The 13,427-nt window shown below is 42.9% G+C and overlaps 2 protein-coding genes across 5 annotated transcripts in view; one reads left to right on the top strand and one right to left on the bottom strand.

Moving 5' to 3' along the window:
• Positions 1-581, bottom strand: part of PTH (parathyroid hormone) — a 108,956-nt gene extending 108,375 nt beyond the window's left edge. Inside the window, exon 1 of one of the 3 annotated variants that reach the window (XR_011995094.1) lies at positions 336-581. The gene's annotated coding sequence lies outside the window, so the exon portion shown is untranslated. The remainder of the gene's footprint in view (positions 1-335) is intronic. The other 2 variants (XR_011995095.1, XM_072725602.1) reach the window with 2 other exon arrangements.
• Positions 582-977: 396 nt separating this feature from the next.
• The window catches only part of FAR1 (fatty acyl-CoA reductase 1), a 68,830-nt gene continuing 56,380 nt past the window's right edge, over positions 978-13,427 (top strand). For both annotated transcript variants that reach the window (XM_072725600.1, XM_072725597.1), the window contains exon 1: positions 978-1,103. The gene's annotated coding sequence lies outside the window, so the exon portion shown is untranslated. The remainder of the gene's footprint in view (positions 1,104-13,427) is intronic.

Raw genomic sequence — 13,427 nt, 5'->3', positions numbered from 1 at the left:
TTGTAGTTTTTGAATGATAGCTAAATCCTAGTGAGACTGTTTACACGGAGCCAAAGGCAACCGTAATGTCATTATTACAGAGTCGTTCTGACAATCCCTTAACTGTAAAAAAAAAAAAAAAAAAAAAAAAAAAAAAAGAGAGAGAGAGAGAGAGCGCGCGAGCGATAGCACATCATATTCTACATGAAGGTGGCTTGAATGCACTCATCTGAACTGTGCGGCCTGACCAGTCTGGACACCGGCCAGATCAAGAGACGGAAGGTTTCCAGCTCCGGGCAGGGTCCCGTGTGCCCCCTCCATCCCCCGGGGTAACCATCATTCTAACTTTCTCTCACCATCGGGAAGTTCTGTGCCCAGGACCGTGGCCGGGTTGGGGGCGCGGGCCTGGCCCAGGCGCACGCTCGGCCTCCTCCCGGCGGAGCATCCCGCGGGGCTGCCAGGAGGCCCCGGCGGCCGCGCCTCTCCGCCGCCGCGCGCCCGACCCCACGCCACAATGGCTGCCCGCGCTCCCGCGCGCCGGGCCGGGGCCTCGCGCGCCCTCCCAGCTCGCCAGCGGGCACCCCTCCCGCGCCACCCGCAGCCGGGCGTGGCCCCGGGCGCGACCCGCGGGGACCCCGAGCGGCCGCGGGGGCGCTCCCGAGCCCGGGATGTGCGGCGCGCGCCCATTGGCTGGCCCTCCGGCCGCAGAGCCCGCCTCCCCGCCCTCTCTCGACGCTCCCATTGGCAGTGCGCGCCCGCTCCCGCCCCCGGCCCGCCGTGATGGAAGCGGGTTGGGGCGGGGGGCGGTGGAAGGGCCGGAGCGGGAGGGGGGCCGGGGGGTGGGCTCTCCTCCCGGTAAGGGGGCGCGAGAGACCAGAAGGGCCAATCAGGACGAGCCGTGGAGAAGAGGCGCCGCGCCAGCCAATCGCGGCGCGAGGTCCGGGTCGGGGAGGTTGACGCGAGTGTGGGCGGCAGCCAATGGGCGTGCCACTACCCGTCCGCTCTTCAGCAGCCGGCCGGGGGCGGTGGAGGAGCGAGTGAGGGGAGCGCGGCGGCGGCGGCGGCGGCGGCGGAGCCATCGCTGGACGGCCGGGGGGAGGCGAGGCCCGAGCCTCTGCGTCGAGGTGAGGGGCGGCGGCGCGGGGCCGCTGCTCGGCCGGCCCACCCAGGCGGGGGCTGCGGGAGCCGGGGCGGCAGGCCGCCGGAGGCAGAGGCGACACCCGCCGCCCCGTCCCCGCCCCCACCCCCACGCTGGGCCGCCCGGAGCCGGGGGCGCTCGCCCCTGCCGGGAGGGTGTGGGCGCGGCTGCGGCCGGGGCGCCGCCCTCGGGAGGGCGACGCCGGGAGGGGCCCGGCTTGCAGCCGCGGAGCCGCGGAGCCTCGGGGGCTCAGCCGGGTGGGGAGGCCGCGCAGAGGGGCCGAGGCGGGGCGGGGTGCTCCGCGGGGGGCCGTCCCGGAGGAGGCCCGGCGGGGGAGGATTTCTGGTCTGAGGAGGGGAAAAGTGATGGGGAGCGGGTGATGATGCTCGGGGAAGGGTGCCCGGGGGGAAGGTGCGGAGCCTGGGACGGGGCTGGCCCCTGGGAGGCAGGCACTGCCGGGGCGGGGGGGATCCGCGGAGAGCCACGCGAGGGCAGGGTCTTTAAGGTTAAGATCCCTGGGCAGATGGGGGACACGTGGGTTCGAGAGACACCTACTCTAACCGGAAGGGGACCGAGAGCAGAAGGTTTCAGGTGCGCTGCGGACGGAGGCCAGCGAGGGGAGAGCCTACGGGGAGCCGGCGAGGGGCTTTAGGTCGGGTCGCCGAGCGGTGTGGGTCGGTAGGGACCGAGCAGGCGGGCGGGAGAGACTGCAGAGCCGGGGCCTCAGGTCACGGTCGGTCATGTTAGCATCCTCGGTTCTTTCCCTGCTCGGGGAGGGCCAAGCCCTCCGACCTAACTCCCACCTGGGGGTGGTGGGGTGGTGGTGGTGCTGATTTTGCAGCTCCCCTCCCTCCCTCCCCCCCCCCCCCCCCCCCCCGCCCCGGGACAGTTCCTCTAATTGTCCCGCCCCAGCAGCGCAGACACTCGCCGTCTGAAAAAGTAAAGGCACAAACCTATGGCTTGCTTTTGATTGGATGGCGCTTGAGGAATCACTCACTTCTTTAGGTTTGAAAAACGTTAGGATGTGCTGGTTTAAAGGCGGCCTCTGAAGGTACTTGCAGGAAATCGGCCCCGTAGGGGGAGTTTCTCAACTATCGTGTTGGGCGTGTGCGTGTGTGTGTGTGTGTGTGTGTGTGTACTACAGCGTGAAGATGATGCAAGATCCCTTAGAGTAACACAGTGAAAGGTAACCTACGAATGCAATTCTGTTACTGTAGGATCACCCACTTTGATGCGGTTGAATTTGATTATGTATCAATACTTGTTGGGAAGTTTTGTTTTGTTTTTTTTTTTTTTTTAGTCTTGGGTAGAGTGTTGTAGCTAACTCAGTTCAATCTCAGGGAGAAAGAAAGAAAGATGTGGTATGTGTGTATCACTGCCACCACCTTTCTGTGCTCTGCTTTAGGAGTTTTTATTTGTGGGGTGTGGGTAGAGGTTGGGGGCTGAGAAGAGCAGCAGAAGAGAAAGTGGCCCATTACTACTTTTTTTTCTCTCCCGTGGATTTAGATGGGAGGAGGCCATAGGCACCGAGGAATCATTTCTGCTTGAACATAGGACGAAAGGATCACAAAGAGTTAGACACTTCTTTTTTTGTTTGTTTGTTTTAAAGATTTTATTTATTTATTCGTAGAATACACACACACACACACACACACACACACAGAGAGAGAGAGAGAGAGAGAGAGAGAGAGGCAGAGACACAGGCAGAGGGAGAAGCAGGCTCCATGCAGGGAGCCCAACGTGGGACTCGATCCTGGGTCTCCAGGATCACACTCTGGGCCGAAGGTGGTGCCAAATCCCTGAGCCACCCGGGCTGCCCGAGTTAGACACTTCTTGACAAACATGAAGTGCCAAGAGCAGACACCAAAGAGGGCCCGTGTTGTACAGGATATTTCCTTAGCTGTATCACCAGAGCATCATAGCTAATGGCCCATCCTTGAGGAGGTAGAAATGATTCTGTGGGAGTAATTTCTTGGTACTGTTATTCACGGATCCCATTTTACCCTTAGTATTACAGAATACCTAAGGGCTCAGGTGCGGAGGCAACTCAGAGCAGAGAAGTGATCTGAGTGGTGTGGAGTTAGTCGGAGAAGGTTTCCAGGAGGAGCTGGGTTTTAAGACCTCTTTAGAACTGGGGGGTTTGGATATGGGTTATGGAAGACATAAGGATGACAGTCTAGTGGTTCGGAAATGCTATCAGCAGCTGTGGATAAGAGTGGCATTAATAATGGTTTTTAAGGGGCATGGAAAATTTGAATGATTTAAGAGTGTGGAGATCAATTAAGTCTGGGTCTGTAGCTTAGTTGATAAATAATGGTTCTGTCCAGTGGTTAGGAGAGAAGAATTAGAACAGTTGATAATGGGTTGGAGACAGGTAGTAAAGGAAGGAGCAGGAAGATATTTTTTGATAGCTGCGATAAGAAAATATGTTAAAAATAAGTTGGGTTATTGAGAGGTAGATTGGGTGTTCAACAGTAAAAGAATCAGAAACATTATTGAGTCCTGTACTGGATTATGTTGATAATAGCAAAATTTATGGGGCGCCACTTTGTGCCAGCCATTGTTTTGAGCTTTTCAAGCATCATCGTTTTTTGAGCATCACTGTTTTATGGATGAGGGAACTGAGATTTAGAGAGATTTAATTTGCTCATGGTCACACAGCTAGTCAGTGGTAGGTCAGGATTGATAAAGTCAATGTATCAATAAATTGATAAAGTCAAATCACTTGAGGATATGCTTCATGCCAGCCACTGTGTTGAATACCGGAGGTTCACAGTTGACAAGCAGATTCAAAGGTCAGGCCAGAGCCGTATTTTTTAGAGATTGTCAGGAATTATAGAGGAGAGCCAGTGAAGGAAGAGGAAAAGATGAGTCGGAGAGACTTTTGTAGACACTGAGGAATATACTGTTTTGGGAAACTTAGGATAGAAATAGTTTTAAACAAGAGGAAGTAGTCAACAGCAAAATATGTAGCTGAGAGACTCAGAAGAACAAAGATAGAGAAGAAACCATTAAGTCAAGAAAAAACTTGTGTGAATTTAGTCTCAAAAACCAGAATTAAGATATTAAGATATAGGCAGATAGGTACTCATGTTTAGTGGCAAGTGCTCTATACAGATTTAAAGTGATGATGGCAGTTACGGTCAAATTCATAGGAAAGATGTTGGTATGTCCCTTTCTAAAACTTTAGTCTTCCACTAGTAAGATCACGGATGGTTTAAAAACACTCATGCTCTTTGTATTTTACAAGTTAAAAAAAAATAAGCATTACTTTTATAATTAGTAAAGGAGAAGATCATTCTACTGAAAATAATGAGGTAATAGGGCTTCTCTGAATTATGTTTGGGGAAGGGGAAAAGATGGTCTTATTTCAGTGTAAATTGCTGCATCTGAGATATTTTGGTAAGTACATTCCCGTCTTGGAAATGACTAGACACATCCTGAAACTGTATATAATGAAAGATGGCATTTGCTTAATCTTGAGGGATCAGGTTACTAAATCACCTTGGAGCATGGAGATGTGGTCTTGGCTCTTCTGAACATTGTTTTTTTTTTTTAGAATATTAATAAATGAATCTAAGGTTAAACAAAAGTACACCACTCATTCGATTGAGTCATTTTAACTGTGTCTTTTGGACTTTATACTCTTTTTTTTCCTTCCCACGCATTGGTTCTATAGTTCCTCCCTCAGTGGGTTTGTAATGGGTTTAGAGTTTCAGTTCAGTAAGACGATATGAAAGTGCTGAATTTACATACAACTAATTTAACTTAAAATTTGTCATGGCTTTCTGTTCCCAATTTGAAGAAGGAAAGAGACCAATTTCAAGACAATGAAATAAGCTTTTCTTATCAAATAATAATTTGAAAGCAAACTAGTGGGATTTGCCCCAGGATCAGTACGGTTTTATTCCAGTCTCTAAAATGGAGATGGAGGAATCTTGTAAGTCAAGAATAGAATCTAGTTTTTAGTTTAATTTGGCCCATAGGGATGGTGGGAGGACACTTAATATTTCATCTAGGTACCGTACTATGTTCCTTAAATAAATTATTACATTTAGTTCTCATCCAATTCTCTAAGGTGGATAACCTATTATGGATGAGAGAATGAGGCTCAGAGAAGTTAGTAACTTTGCAAAAGTTGGAGAGGTAGGAGCAGAGCTGAGATTCAAACAGAATGCCGAAACTCATGCATATGAGATAAAAGGCAAGGAAGACTTGTTTATATTAATATCTAAAATTGAAAAAATGCCACATAGCCTTAGATGTTTGATAACTGTTTGTTACCTTAGAAGATGGGACTGTTGCTCTGTGTGTTTGCATTGTGACACTGCCTCTTAAATGACGGTGGTTACTTCATGTGTTTTAGGGGTGCATTATGTTACCTTTAGAGGTATGTGTTTTCACATTCTAGTATTTTTTGAAATGAAAATGTAATTTATAGTGTCTGTTTTAAAATGTTTCTGAGGGGATCCCTGGGTGGCGCAGCGGTTTGGCGCCTGCCTTTGGCCCAGGGCGCGATCCTGGACACCCGGGATCGAATCCCACGTCGGGCTCCCGGTGCATGGAGCCTGCTTCTCCCTCTGCCTGTGTCTCTGCCTCTCTCTCTCTCTCTCTCTCTCTCTCTCTCTCTCTCTCTGTGACTATCATAAATAAATAAAAATTAAAAAAAAATAAAATAAAATGTTTCTGAAATGAGTACTATGTCCTTTTTTAAATTTGAAGATCTAATTGTCTTTATTAAATGATTCATAAATTGGACCATACCCCCTCTAGTAAGTAGGGAAGCACTCCCAATGGCTCCTATGTCTTAAAGTCGGAAGTGTGTCTCAGAATTGAGGAAGTGTAGCATATGCATATAGTTTGCATGTGCAATGTCTTACAAGTTTATTGTGTGCATTTTCTTCCCAGCTGCTGCCTTTAGCCTTTTACCTTCTTTTTTGTATGGTATAATATAGAACTGAAGTATATATCGCCAATAAAATAGTCATTCTCTTTAGTTGGTGAATATTATAGTGTAGAAGAAAGTACTTTGATGTGGAAAATTCACATTGTGCTGTGAATCAGCAGATTTGAGTTTTAATTTTGGTTTTGCTAGTAACTTGATGTGTAACTTGAGGCAAGTCACTTTCCATCTCTGAGCTTTAGTTTTTCTCATCTGTAACATGGAGTGGGGAGGGGAACTTTTAGATCTTCCAGCTTGAACAAACTGTATGCCTTCATTTTAGATAAAAATGTGTATGCTAGGACGCCTGGGTGGCTCAGAGGTTGAGCCTCTGCCTTTGGCTCAGGGCATGATCCTCGTCCCAGGATCGAGTCCCACATCCGGCTTCCTGTGGGAAGTCTGCTTCTCCTTCTGCCTGTGTCTGCCTCTCTCTGTGTGTCTCTCATGAATAAATAAAATAAAAATCTTAAAAAAAAAAAAGAATTAGTGGGAAGATTTAAAAAAACAACAACAACAACGTGGATGCCCTAGGTTCTTCTTAAAAACTATGTATTAACTTTCTACTATTTTTTTCTTTGTCTGCATCTCTTTGCCTTCTCTCCTTGCCCTTTTTTCTAGGGATCTTTGAGAGTACTATCAGATCCAATATATTAGAGAGGATGTGTTATTTTTGATATTCTACATTTACTAAGACAGGATATTTAAGAAAGTAGGTACTTAGTAAGTAGTTAACAAATGAATATGTTTTATCTGAGTTTAATAAAAGGATCATTTAAATGAAATATCATACAGAAGCTGTTAAGGTTTCTTTGAAGTATAGTTCTGCCTAAATAATGAATTGTGTTTAGTGAAGGACAGATATACAAAGGAAAAAAACTACTGGACCTATCTTTGAGAAGTTCTCTCTGTGTTCTAGTAGGAGAAGGAATCTCCTTTAAACTTTGTATTATGGAAAGTTGCCAACATAAAATGCATATCACCAACTTTAGCATTTGCAAACTTGTGGTTAATCTGGTTTAATTTTTACCTCCACCCACTTGCCCCTTTTTTATTTTGAAGCAAATTCCTAGACATTATTATCAGTTACTACCGTATAGCATGATGAGTGTGACAATAGACATACTTGTCTAAGTGAAGTGGAAATCATTCATTTAAATATATTCCGAGACTTGTGTGTTATACTATGCTAGGCAAGAGAAATTAGGTATAATAATTTCCTGTAGGCAGAGGTAATATAATTGGATAGACTGTATATACATCTATAAAACAATAAACAACATGAGATCATATACCAAAATTGGTGATAGAGATTCTAAATGAAAGAGGACATTATTTCTGAATGAAAGTAGGATTCAGATAGAGAGAAAGAACATTAGAGTTGTTCACAGGGTGATGAGGGTGATGACATGGAGAAAGCATATAGTTAGCAAAAGCTTAACTGTAGCTTCATAGAAAAAGTTATTTCTAAATCTGTATCTCTGTCTTTTAGACCTCTGCAGCATGTTATTGACATACTTTGATCTTAAATCAATGTTTGAAAAAAAGCCAATTTCTGTATTATAAATTAGGAAACTGCTTTATTACTATCACTGTGTGGTGAATTATTTGACACATTCCATTAAAAAACCTTCTCCATATCTTAGTACCACATGTATTGACAGGTCCGCTTTGTCTAGAATGCTTGTGCCATCGGCTTTCAAATATAAATCATTTAGAGATCTTAAATGGTGATGTGTATGTGTGTTTAAATGCTAACTGTTAGGGATGCCTGGGTGGTTCAGTGGTTGAGGCCTGCCTTCGTCTCAGGTCATGATCCTGGGGTCCTGGGATTGAGTTCCTGCAGGGAGCCCACTTCTCTCTCTGCCTATGTCTCTGCCTCTCTCTGTGTGTCTCTTGTGAATAAATAAATAAAATCTTAAAAAAAAATAAGAAAAAATAAATGCTAAGCATTAGGCAATCTTAAGATTACTTTGAAACATCTAGTTTATATCATTTTTGTCTTTTATGGAATTCGTGCCAGAAATGTTGTCATGACATGAGTTTTCTTGTGTGAGAATTCCTACTTGAATTTAAGGAATTCTTACTGTTATATATTATTATTTTGGAGTATTGACTTGAATATTTTGAAGTAATCTGTTCCATAATGCAGAAATTTTTAGTCAAAGGTCATGAACCTCTTGAGCATCTCCTCAAAGCTTTGTGCTATCTCCTTAGAAAAATAAACAGTAATTTCTGCTTGTCTGTAGTTTTGCTTTACATGGTTTTAGTTACCCATGTTCAGCCTTGGTCCAGAAACAGGTAAACCTCCTTCTGACGTAGTAGAAGATCAGTAGTAGCCTAATACTAAGTTAGAACGCCTCTGTCATTTACCTTCCTTCATCTCATGATGTAGGCATTTTATCATCTTACACCATTAGAAGAAGAGTGAGTACAGTACAATAAAATATTTTGGAAGGTAGGAAGACCATATTCACATAACTTTTGTTGCAGTATATTGTTATAATGGTTCTATTCTATTGCTGTTAATCTCTTACTATGCTGAATTTATAAATTGAATTTACCATAGGTATGTGTGAATAGAAAAAACAGTATGTATAGGATTTGGTACTGTCTGGAGTTTCAGGCATCCACTGGGGTCTAGGAATGTATCACCTGCAGGTAAGGGGAGGGATTACTACTCTTGCACACTTTGTTTTCCATATAATTTCAGAGGTTTAATAAGACTCTCAGAACCCATTGGGGGGGGGGTGTCTATGAATCGTTATTTAATAAACAATTCTGTAATGTATAGTCAGAAATCATACTGCTAAAATTCAATTCAAATTTATTTCTGAATGTGCCGCTCACCTTTTACAAACAAATGTCTTTCATTATTGAGTGATAAAAATTATAAAACTCATGCACATGCCTAATTTTTAAAAATAAGCCAATTCTTTTTTGAAAGATTTTATCTTATTTTTAAAAACAATTTATTTATTTTAGAGAGAGAAAGGGAGAGAGCACAATGGGTGAGGGACAGAGGGAAAGAGAGAGAGAGAGAATCCTCAAGTAGACTCCCTGCTGAGCAGGGAGCCCAACACAGGGCTTGATCCAGGACCCGGAGATTATGACCTGACTCAAAATCAAGAGTCAGCTGCCAACCGACTGAGCCACCCAGGTACCCCTTAAAGATTTTATTTTTAAGTAATCTCTACACTCAGTGTGGGACTCAAACTCATGACCCAGATATCAAGAGTTGTACACTCTACCAACACTACCAACTGAGCCAGCCAGGTGCCCCAGACCAATTCTTAATTGGATTCTTGAGAAAAAATAAGCTATAGTCTGCTTAATATAGCCAGCTTTTGAATATGTTGAATGATTGCCAAAAATTTTGGACTAATTGCTTGGTACTTCATATAATGGCTGCTACCCATCCTAAATTAAGAGGAAGTACAATCTATGACTTTTAAGAATGAATATATAAGTATTTCTTCATAGGTAAAGGAAGACTACTTCAGCCTAACTTACCCTTTTATATAGTTGACATCTGTAGAGGAGAGGATTTGTTCAAGTATTTTGAGTTGTAGATTTGTGTTAAAATTACTTCCTACATGTGATATGGGGACTTAGAAATGGGTTTTGGACTGAAAGGATTGATTCTCTCTGGAGCCCTGAGATTGTGTTTATCTTTGTCTAGTTTGAAGGATGGTCCTAAATAAGTTTCTTAGAAATAGTGGTTTTGGGGCACCCGGGTGGCTCAGTCTGTTAAGCGTCTGCCTTTGGCTGGGGTCTTGATCCCAGAGTTCTGTGAACAAGCCCCTTTTGGGGCTCCCTGCTCAGTGGGGAGCCTGCTTCTCCCTCTCCCTCTTTCTGCCACTCTGCCTACTGTGCTCTCTCTTTCTCTGTCAAATAAGTAAAATCTTCAAAAAAAAAAAAAAAAAAGGAATATGTGGTTTTAAAAGGTTGTGGGCTGCACCTAAAATGTAATCATAATAATGGTTTTTAGCATAAGCAGAATCCTCAGGAGATAGGAACGATTGAATTAGCTGCTATTGAGACATTTGACTGTTTGAAGATCAGTGAATTTTAAGTGTATTGCTTTAAAGTGATAACCCTTGTGACCTGTTATAGTTAATAATTCTCTGAGTATCTAATGTACTACTAGGAAACAGCATAATAATAGATATGTAGACTTTGAGAACTAGAAGAAGGAGGATTTAACCATCAATGATTTTGCCTCCTTTTCAGTGAATTTTTTGAATGATCAGAGCAGTTAACTGGCCCAAGGTCAAGTGGTTAGTGGCAGTGCCAACAGTGTTACTCATTACTGATTTTTATAGATCTGTTGTACTTGTGTATTTTGGCTGTCTTCATTCTAGATCTCAGTTTCTGAAGAAGGAAGTATCTTTATATACTATGGTTTTTAGCATTGTGGCTTTGATTTTCAATTTATAATTGACTATGGATTATCTAGATTTTTATACTCTTAACGTTTTTACTTTGATGTATAGTTCTCAACCCATATTTAGCACAATAACCCATGGTTATAAGGCTTATTCAGGTAGGGTTCTTAAGAGTTGAAATCAGTTTCACAGCTAAAAAAGGATACTAGGAATTCACAAAGTCATCAAATACACCCCTATGTTTTCTGTACCTTTCTGAGTTGATCCCTACCTGAAAACATTTAGTTGCAAGCTGTATCTATGAACTTGGCAAAGTTTTAAAGATAAACTAGGAAACAAATTTTTAAAAAATATTTTATTTATTTATTCATGAGAGACTTAGAGGCAGAGACACAGGCCCGAGGGAGAAGCAGGCTCCTGGCAGGGAACCTGAGGCGGGACTCGATCCCTGGACCCAAGATCACATCCTGAGCTGAAGACAGACGCTCAACCACTGACCCACTGAGGTGTCCCCAGGAAATGATTTTTGAGAAGAGGGTTTTGTTATGGGATTTGGTCCTTTTATTTTTTTATTTTTTTTTAAAGATTTGTTTATGTGAGAGAGAGAGAGAGAGAGAGACAGAGAGAGAGGCAGAAATACAGGAGGAGGGAGAAGCAGGCTCCATGCCAGGAGCCTGACGTGGGACTCGATCCCGGGACTTGATCCCGGGACTCGGGGGATCGCGCCCTGGGCCAAAGGCAGGTGCTAAACCGCTGAGCCACCCAGGGATCCCCGATTTGGTCCTTTTAAAGACAGTTCTAGATGGTTCCCAGAACAAGAGACTGGAGGGGTCGTTCACATCCAGCTAAGTGAAGTTATAATTATTACTTTGAAGGGCCTGATTCCAAGTCCTTTCGTCACATTTGGTTGATGTAGACCTGGTGGGCAGGAACAGCACCTGCCCCTATGTCTGTCACCTGTGTTGGTGACCTTATAGCCAGGGCAGGGATCCTTCTTAAAACAGTGACTCTCAAGCTGTTTTAATCCCAGCCTTTTAGCTGCGTCATTCTTTAGCTCAATAATTCCCACTGTCTGGTAGAAAAATAGTAATAATTACCAAAGTACAAGCATTTTTTTGGGGGAGGGATTTTCTTCAGCAGTTAGAGATATGCATAGATCCTAATTGAATCACGAAAAATGTACTTGTCTTAAAGTCTAGACTAGTTAGAAAACTGTAGGTCTCAAATCCTAGTGATGCAGTCGTGTAATACATTCTGCAGATTTAAGAAAACAACTCAAATGATATGTACGAAGCTCAACTAATGCTAATTTTTAATTAAAAAGTAAAAAATAATGACTATTGAAAACCATGGCCAGCTAAAGACAACACGACTTCGCTGACAGCAAGTACCTTTCTTGAAAATTACAGAATTCCAGCTTTTGAGTGTGCATATGTGGTAGGAGCTTTGTAACATTGGAAGTTGCAGCAGCCAGAGTTACTGATTTTATACAGATTGAATTCTTCAGTGCATTCTAATAACATGCTCATTTTTGCGACTCTTAATGACTGGCTTAATCGTTTATTTATAAGTAGTCTTACGCAACAAAGGAAGATCGTGCTTTCTAAATCATTCGTAGTCCATTGAAAATTTGGTCCATTTTTATATAATCGTTACTTTAGAAGGTAATCTGAGCACTGTTTCGCTAGCTGTGTTAGGAAATTTGTAAAAGGCTGGGCTTAAGTGTAGCGCAGTGGGCTTCTTTACCTCAGGACATTTGGTAGTCTTTGATCTGCTAATATACTTTGTTGATCCCTGGTTGGGGGTAAAGTATACAGTTTCCCAGCCCCATTTACCGTGATTTGGAAAATGCTGCCTTGGAGGATGTATCTGTTTTTAGATTCAGCCTTGAGAACAGATTCAGAAGGTGTACAAGAAAGTGACACAAGAGAAACAGGAAATAAAGCATAAAGCAGGAACTTCAAAGCACTTCTCTGCTTTTGGCATTTGCAATGATACTCAGACTGAGTCTGAAATGCTTCTAAACTGAATCTAAACTGCTTCTGTAAGTGGTGAAATACCTGATTTTACCAGCTTGTTCTAATCTTCATGAATAGACTTTGGTAGTTTTAAATTACACCCTACAAAATACATAATTAGTCATCTGCCTGATTACTAATCAATTTTTGGGTGAATCTGTTGATAGTCTACATGTAATATTCATGGTAAGCATTTTCCTGTTAAGATCAGTTTTACTGAGTAGCTTGAAATATTTTTATATTAACCCTTACATATATTATGGAGTCAAATGTACAACTTCCATGAATTGCTAAGCCAAATGGGATATTTCCCTTTTTTAAAGTTGTGTTCAAGAAGCCTGATTTTTGGTAGTACACTTAAGGTATTAGTACAGCTATGTATATTGGCTATTTCACTTTTCTGAAAATATTAGGATAACAATTTCATGTCTTAACATGAAACATTTTTATTACGGTAAATTGAGTCTGTAGAACAGTAGTTTATATAAGAAAAAAATCATGTGACTCGTGGCAACTACTTTTTAAAAATTGTTTTCTCCCAGAATGCAATTGAACACATACTTCTCTACAAGCAACGGAACTATATATTACCAAACTGTGTTAATAGGAACTCAACCCTTCTTCTGTATGCTTTACAGTAGAAAAGTTACCCTACTGGTACAGGTTTTGAAGACAGAAAGTGAAACAAGAAAGTGGATATTGTTGAAAAATTAAAGTTTTCTTGTCAGCAGATCATTTTAATCCTGTAAAGTTGACATTTACCTTCTGATGGAGGAAAGCTTGACTTTTTAAAGATGTCTTTGTGTTTTTTATATCACTCAAAGGAATTTGGAGTCTGATATTTGTTAATGTCTGATACTTTCCAGGATAATGAAGCCTTACCTTAGATGAGGCACTTATAGCTGGTCAAAGTGCCATGCTTATGGAGCCACCTCAGTGTATAATGTAGTTCTGTAGTGCCCGTA

Source organism: Vulpes vulpes, chromosome 11 (assembly GCF_048418805.1).
Source record: "Vulpes vulpes isolate BD-2025 chromosome 11, VulVul3, whole genome shotgun sequence".
In the NCBI taxonomy this organism is placed as follows: domain Eukaryota; kingdom Metazoa; phylum Chordata; class Mammalia; order Carnivora; family Canidae; genus Vulpes; species Vulpes vulpes.
Note: the sequence above shows the minus strand (reverse complement) of the source record. Positions and strands in the feature narration are given on the sequence as shown.